The sequence below is a fragment of the Larus michahellis genome, chromosome 18 (assembly GCF_964199755.1).
Source record: "Larus michahellis chromosome 18, bLarMic1.1, whole genome shotgun sequence".
Classification (NCBI taxonomy): domain Eukaryota; kingdom Metazoa; phylum Chordata; class Aves; order Charadriiformes; family Laridae; genus Larus; species Larus michahellis.
The window spans coordinates 1,328,684-1,336,467 of record NC_133913.1 but is presented as its reverse complement, the minus strand read 5'-3'; positions in this window follow the sequence as shown (position 1 = coordinate 1,336,467).

The following is a 7,784-nucleotide window of genomic DNA, read 5'->3' as shown; positions in this document are numbered from 1 at the left end:
GACCCGGTGGTCCCGGCTGGGGGGTGAACACACACACCCCCCCACCACCACCACCGTGTCCTGGCCCCGCCAGCTGCGGCCGTGGGTCCCTGCCAGCGCGGCCATCGCAGCCCCTGGCACGCAGCGCGGATAACGTCACGCTTTGGGCAGGAACAGAGGACAGAGGGACAGGCAGCTGCCCGTCCTGCCGCCACCACGGCGTGCTGGGCTCGGCCCCCACCTCCCTCCTCCGGCCCGCTTTCTGCGCGGGAAGGAGGTTTCTCCGGCGCTGGGCCCGGGGGGGGACAAACACTAATCCCTCCCGAACGGCGAGCTGAGATTAGGGTCAGAAAAATGAGGTTTTAATAGGATTTTCAGGGGAGGAGAAAGCCGTGTTGAGACAATAACCGATTTCCAGCCCTTATATGGCAAAGCCGGTGCCGGCTCCCACCTGCGGCGGGTCCCGGGGTGGGGATGGGGGTCTCACTCGCACCCCTCGGTCCAGGCCAGCTCCGGCAGCACCTGGGGAGGCAGCACCCCAAAGGCAGCCGAGACCGACGCTTCCCTGTGGGCAGGGGCTGCCTGCGCCCACCCCCGTGCCACCGGCAAAGCAGGGATGCTCCGGCGGCACAGCCTGTCCTGGGGGACGTGGTGGCAGGAGAAGGGGGGGGTGCAGAACGCAGGTGACCGCACCGGGAGCAGCCGGGCATCTCGCCTGGCCGTGCCCCTGCCTCCGGGATTACCGCCCCGCAGGAGAAAGCATTTTAATTCTCTTTAACCCAAACCAGGGCTGAGGAGCTTTGCAGCTCAGCGGGGATTTGGGGGTGTGCTTGCTGGCTCGCGCACAGACGGCGCGTGCCCCCCACCGACCCCCCGGGACACCCCGGCACGGCGCGGCTGCATCCCCCCAGGAGCGGGAGGGAGGTGGGCTGGGGGCTGCTGGGGAGGTGATGCACATCCCACGCGGGAGCAGCAGCACTGGGAGCGGGAGGCAGCAACACCTCGGCGATGGAGAGAAACCCCCCAAGCGCCTCCCAGTAACACCCCCACCTCGTTGCCAGCAGCCCCCGTGCCACGTCCCAGCCTGGGCAGGGACTGACCGGGATGGATGAACCATCCCTGGGACGAGCCCCGTGGGCAGGGCAGGAACCCCAGGGCTGGCTTCTGGCTGTGGGGATGGGCGACACCGGCAGGGTTTGCTCTGAGCATCCATGAAGATGCCCAACAGTCTCCTCTTGTCCCAGTGGCCTCACAACCGCCCAGTTTTCGGCAGCACCCAAACGCCCACCGAGCCGCTCGCAGCACCCACTGTGCCACGGGCCTCGCGGGGGAACCAGAGACAGCCACCGGGACCCACGGCTCGAACGCGGGTGTGGGGTCTCCATCCTCACGGCCAGTCCCGGGGACGGCACAGGACTGGGCTCCCCTGGGAGACGCGGGGCTGGCAGCACCGAGCGGCCGCATGGGCACCGCCAAGGGCACGGCTTGACCTGCTGCCAAATCCCACCCCACACCAGAGCCACCCGCCCGGCCGGGGACCCCCACCCACATCCCCATCACCCGAAGTGGCCGGGAAGAGGGTGACACTGCTCAGGTGACACCGAGCCAAGTGCCAAAGAGAAGCCAAGCGGCCGGGAGGCCGGAGGAGCCGCAAACTGGCTCTCTGACATTCCTCCCGCTCCAGTTTGGGTGTTAACGCGGGGAAGGAAATCGCCTTGTTCCTTCCCAACGCAAACTTTTATCTTGACAGCGTCTCCTTCGCAGCCCCGGTGTCAGCCCGCACCCGGGTCCCCGCTTGGCTCCGTCCCCTCCCGTGACCAAACTGAGCTCCCTGCACCCCGGGGCCACCAGCTCCAGCTCCGCGGGGCTCTCGCTCCTGCCGTGTCTCAAAGTGGCGGCTCCAGAGGGCTCCGGCTCATCCAGCCGGGTGACCCTGGTGCCACATCGAGAGGAATTTGGGAACGCAGCCGGTGAGCCTTGTCCCCTTTCCTGACTTCTCCTCGCCATGGTGCCCACCGTGGCTCTGCGGCCGCGTGGCCTTGCCCGCGCTGGTCCCCACCGCTGCTGGCATCCCTGGTTGAGCTCCCGGGGCAGGACCATCCCCGTTCCCAGCCGTACCCGTAGCCGTAACGCAGGCTGATGCCACCGCATCCATGCGAGTACGCACACGTGGAGCCTGCCCACGCTGCCGGCTCACGTGCCACCTCCGCTCACGCGTCACGATGCCGGGGCAGGACGCGGCTCCATCTCAGCCCCGCCGAACGCCCAGCGCCGCGCTCTGCCTGCGAGAGCCCACCCCAGCACCCCCGTCCCCGAGCGCGGGCACCCGGCGGGGACAGACCTGCAGGGCCAAGGGATGCCCACGGCTTCCCAGGGCCACATCCCGGGGCAGCTCCGCCAGCTGGGACAGTCAGAGGTGGATTTGGGGACATTGTGTCCCCTGTTAACGCAGCAGCTCCCTATGGCACTGACGGTGCCACCATCCCGTGGCAAAGCCCCGTGGCATCCCCTGCACCAGCCCCCTCCATGCCCTCCCTGCCGGGTGCCGCAGGTCCCTAGGTGACACGGCTCATCCTTAACACACGGTGCCAGCAGGGGAGGTGGCTCCCAGGAGGGGACAAGGGCTGGGGACACACGCCGGAGCCACAGCAGGCCGGAGCTCAGCCGGGACGTGGCTGATGGCCCCCGCGCACCAGAAACACCGGCCACAGCGACACCGAGGAGGAGTTTTATCTCCCAGCCCAGGAGGAAGCGAGACCGAGCCGCCGAGCAGGGGGGACGAGGGCTCGCTGCCTTCCTCCCCAGCTCCTCCTCCTCATTCTCTGCCCTGTCCTAAAAACGGCGTTATCGGCAGTGAGCCCTAGAAAAGTAACAGGATTCCGTTTCCTGTTTTTCCCATGGAAACCTTCAAATAGAAGCTGGCCTCATTATTGCAATTTTTTGGGTCTCTTTTTTTTTTTCAGCCGGGCTAACAATGAGCCATTTCCTCCGGCGGCTCCGAGAGGCACCTTGCGCTCTGCTCCCGCTTCTCCACGGCGGAAAAATCCTACCCGGGGAGGTCAGGGGAAGGCTGCCTGCTCCTTCCAGCCCCTGCCTCGCTCAAGGCCAGGGGCCCGGGGTGGGGGCCGTGGCCGTGAACCCCCCGGCACACGTGGGGGACCCCCCTCGCACAGGTGGGACACCTCCATGGGATGCTGCCCGTGGACCTGAGGGCTGGGAGGGTGCGCAGGGGTGGGCGACGCTCGGATGGGGGGATTCACAGGAGCGCCAAATCCTGCACCCCTCGCTGGCAATAAAAAGCCAAGCGGGGTCCTGAGCCTCCCTCCGGCCACGGCAAGGACAGGAGGCTGCTTTGGGGACGTGGTTTTGGGGACAGCCCTGCTCCCGCAGCACCCCCTGCCCCGCTGCAGCCCCACCACCGACACCTGATGGCTTTTTACGACATTTTTTCCGCAGCCCACACGCCTCCACAAGCCAAACGGCCAGCCTGTCTGCCCTCCATCACTGCCCCCCCCCAACCCTGGGACACCCGTGTCCCGCTGATGGTTGTCACACCCGTCACTGCCAGCCCCGGCGCGGGCCACGCTTCACCCCGAAAGCGCTGCCACCGCAGCCCGGCCCCCCGCCTCGCAGGGCACAAAAAGAGCCCACTATGCGCCACAATAGCGCGATTGTCCCCCGCAGCCACCGGGCTCCGTCCCACCCGCCCCGGGGCTGCCCCACGCGCTCGGATCCATCAAGGGACCCTCTGTTGCCATCGGGGTGGCTTGGCCGGGGAGGGGGGGGGACACGACACACACACACACGGCTGGTGCAGGCACCCCCACACCTGCACCCCGGGTGCGCGGTGGCAGGTCTGCGGGTGCCACCGACGGTGGGTGTTTTAAGGCAGAGCCGGTGCTGCCCCACGGGCGGCAGGGCAGGGGGGGTTCCCACAGCCCTGAGCCCCACCTGGCTGCCCGTGGAGGGGTGACACAGCCCCCTGGGGCTGTGCCAGGGGCCAGGCTTGGGAATTATGGCAGGAACCTACTCCCTACCCCGGGTCGGGATCAGCTCATTGCACCCCCAGCTCCGTCCTGCTGCAACGGGGGTCTCCAAGCGCTGGCAGGTGCAGGGGGGGGACCCCGCTGGGTCCCAGGACAAGAGCGGGATCCGTCCCTGTGTTTCATTTCAGCCACTTCGCCACGACTCTCAACCCAGTTTCCACCTCCTTTCCCGGGGGAGAGCCCAGCTCCAGCTTTGCCCTCTACCTCCCAGCTCCCACTTTCCCAGCACGGCCGGGGAGCAGGACCCATCCCCCCATTCCCGGCATCCTCCCACCCTGGGAAATCAACTTGCTCCCAGGGTTTGGGGACCCGGTGGCTTCGCGCGGCAGAGCCCAAACCCGCCGGACACGCCGCCGACTCCCGCCGCGGCGACGGCACCGACACCGACCCTCTGCACCGCGACGCCGCGGGTCTTGCGACACGCAGCCACGTCGGCGGAGGTGTGCGCGCCGCGGCACGGCCCGAGAAGGCAATTAGGGAAGACTTAATGAAATCCTGGGGATAAGCAGCCGCGGAAAAAGGAGTCAGCCGCTTCGGGTGCGCTGAGCCAGCGCCGGAGACGGTTGGGATGTGGCCAGGAGGTCGGCGGCAGGTTTGAAGCTGCCACCCTGGTTTGCAACCTGGGGCATCCATCCCAAGCCGGGCTGGCTCCTGGAAAGCCAGACGGGTTTTGGGAGCAGGCGGCGCGGCACGGCACGACTCGGCTCGCGCAGCCGGCCCCGCCGCTCGCGGCCTGCAGGCAGCCAGGTCGATATTTTCCAACTTGAGTGCTTAAAATAGGTCATCTATCTCCATTCCTTTTTAAATCAGGTCTTGCTGCCTGCTGAAGACAAACTTGGTTTATTAATGGGGCGGCACCGACTTGAAACCTAATCTTTTTTTTCCCCCTTTAAGGAGAATAAAAGACCATCCCTGGGGCTCAGCAGCTTCCCACTATGACCCCCCCATCCCTCAATGTTTTCTCCCAGAGAGTGGCTCCGCACAAACCGGGGAGAAGCCCTGGCCGCCGACTCCAAGCACTGCCGGGACCCGGTCACGCAGCCCCCACACTCTATGGGGGGCACACGAGCCAGCCCCCACCTCCCAACCCAAACCAAGAGCTGTCACCAGATGTGCCCCCTGCCAGCCTTGCAACATCAACTCCCGGAGACCACAGACCCCGAGCCCTAAATAACACCCAGCAGTGGTTCCTTGGCCTTCGGCGCTGCCGATGATGGCACCCGGGCAGTGCTGCCAGCCCCAGGGGGGGGTTAGGACACCACACAACACCCAGCAGTGCCCCCCGCGGCGCGAGGGACGGGTGCCAGAGCTCCCGGCCGGGCACAGCGCGTGATAGGCGTCAAGGTTAAAACCGCAGCGGCGGCGAGGCCGAAGCCCTCCGCGCAGCCGGGGACCCGCGGCTCCTAAAAAAACCCCCCGCTGCCACCAGCCGGACCCCAGCACAGCATCGCGCCGAGTGCCCCGAGCCGGTGCCAGGTTTCATGCTTGCAAGGCGGGATTGCGGCAGCAGCCCCGAGCACAGGCTTTTCCTGTCTTTCAAGTTCAGGGTTCAGAAAGAAAGAAGAAAAGAAAAAAAAAACAAAAAACCAAGGCATTAAGAAACTCAATTTGCTGAGGAGCGGCGGTAAATAGGGACGGAGGCGGCAGCCACGCGGGGACGAGGGCAGAAGCCACCGGCCAAAGGCTTGGGGACGGTGGGGCGCAGCCCCTGCCACGCAGCCCCGGGGGCGGCCGTCGGGCGGGATTTCTGCTTACGCAGCACAAAATCCTCACCGGAGGACTGCAAAGCGCCTTCCTCACCGCCATCCTCCCTGGAGGCGCCGGGGGAGGCAGTGGCGGTTCAACAACTCCCCCCAAGTCGCCCAGCGCCCCAAGTCACCCAGCGAGTGGGGGGCAGAGGCGGGCACTGAGCGGAGCCCCCACGCGCCCGGCGCTGCCCCCCAGGAAGGCACATTTCACTCCAAAACAAAGCAGAAGGGGCAGATTTCGAGATTGGAAATCCACCCCGAAAATCCGAACGCCGGCGCTCGGCGGTACGGAGTAAGCAGGGAGGAATCTGAGGAGAAACCATGATTAATGCTCAGCCGCTGCAACGAGCAGCACTCCTCATATCTGAACCATTTCGCACACCCCAATTAATCCTTTGAGGCCGGTTATTAGCCCCATCGCCAGGCCGGGGAAGCCGAGTTCAAATAACCAGGAACTGAGGAACAGAGGCCAAATTCAGCTCTGGGGCGAGGACGTGCAACCTCTGCTCAAATTAGCAGGCGTTGTGCCAGTCCCATGCCGCGGCCGCATCCCCGCCCGGGCGCTACCCCGGCCTGTTCCCCCCCCCCCGGACCCCGGCCACACGTCCCCCAGCGCCGTCCCCATCCCCACCCAACGCCTTGGCTGGGACTTGGCACGAAACGGGCAGGAAATAGGGTTTTAGCCGGCAGCCGGGCTGGCCTTCCTTGGCACCACGCAGCTCCCAAGGGAGACGGGAATCGCCCCAGCGCCCTCCAGTCCGGCACCGCCGCGCGACGCCGGTGCCCGTGCCATGGGTCGGCCACGCTGCAAATACCCACACTGCTTCAAGGCTGGGGGCTGCTCGGAGCTGGGGGAGCCACATAGGGGCAGAACACGACCTCGAGGGGCTGTGGGCACGCTGGGGGGGATTTGCTGCCTGCCCGGTGCCGGGAGCTGGCAGGGACGGAGCAGCCGGACCCACAAGGAGACAGCCCAGCCGGGAGTTTCGGAGTAAACACGCGTGGGCGTTTGCGGGTCTCATCCTGGAGAAGGGGCAGCCCAGCCCCAGGGTCTCGCCTCCAGCCCCATGGACAGATCTGGGCGCCTCAGCCCCACCGCCCTGCCACGACACCACCCCGGCTGGGCACCGGGGACGAGCCACTGCAGCCAGCGTTGCCCGTGGCACGCAGCCCTGCGTGGGTGGCCAGACCCCTCCGGCCCTGCTGCCCCCGACCTCAGGGTGCCGGCTCTGCCCCGGTCCCCGTCCTGTCCTGGGGGTGCCCACGGTCCCCAAGGAACCCGGGCATCACCCAGCCCCGCTGCCGGCCCTCAGCGCCACGCACAGCTCAGCACCGCCAGCGCCCCCAGTCCCCACTCCCTGCGTCCCCAGTATCTCCCAGCTCCCCTGGTTCCTGCTCCCCACAACCCCAATATCTCCCAGTTCTCCGTGCCCCCAGTATCTCCCAGTTCCACCAGTCCCTGCTCCCTGCGTCCCCAGTATCTCTCAGTTCTCCCGGTCCCTGCTCCCCACAACCCCAGTATCTCCCAGTTCCCTGTGCCCCCAGTATCTCCTGGCTCCCCCAGTCCCTGCTCCCCACAACCCCAGTATCTCCCAGTTCCACCAGTCCCTGCTCCCCGCGCCCCCAGTATATCCCGGTTCTCCCGGTCCCTGCTCCCCACACGCCCAGTAGCTCCCAGTTCCCCCGGTCCCTGCTCCCCGCGCCCCCAGTATCTCCCAGCTCCCCACAACCCCAGTAGCTCCCAGTTCCCCCGGTCCCTGCTCCCCGCGCCCCCAGTACCCCCAGTTCCCCCAGTCCCCCGCTCCCGCAGCCTCCCCCGTCCCCCCAGCGCCGCTCACCGCGGGGGCGGGCGGCGGGATCCCGACCAGGCAGAAGGCGATCCCATTCATCGGGGCGCGGCGCCCGGGTTCGGCTCGGCCCGGCCCGGCTCGACTCAGCCCGGCTCGGCGGGGTCCGGTCCGGTACGGCCCGGCCCGGCACGACGCGGTCCGGCGGGGCTCGGCACGGCTCG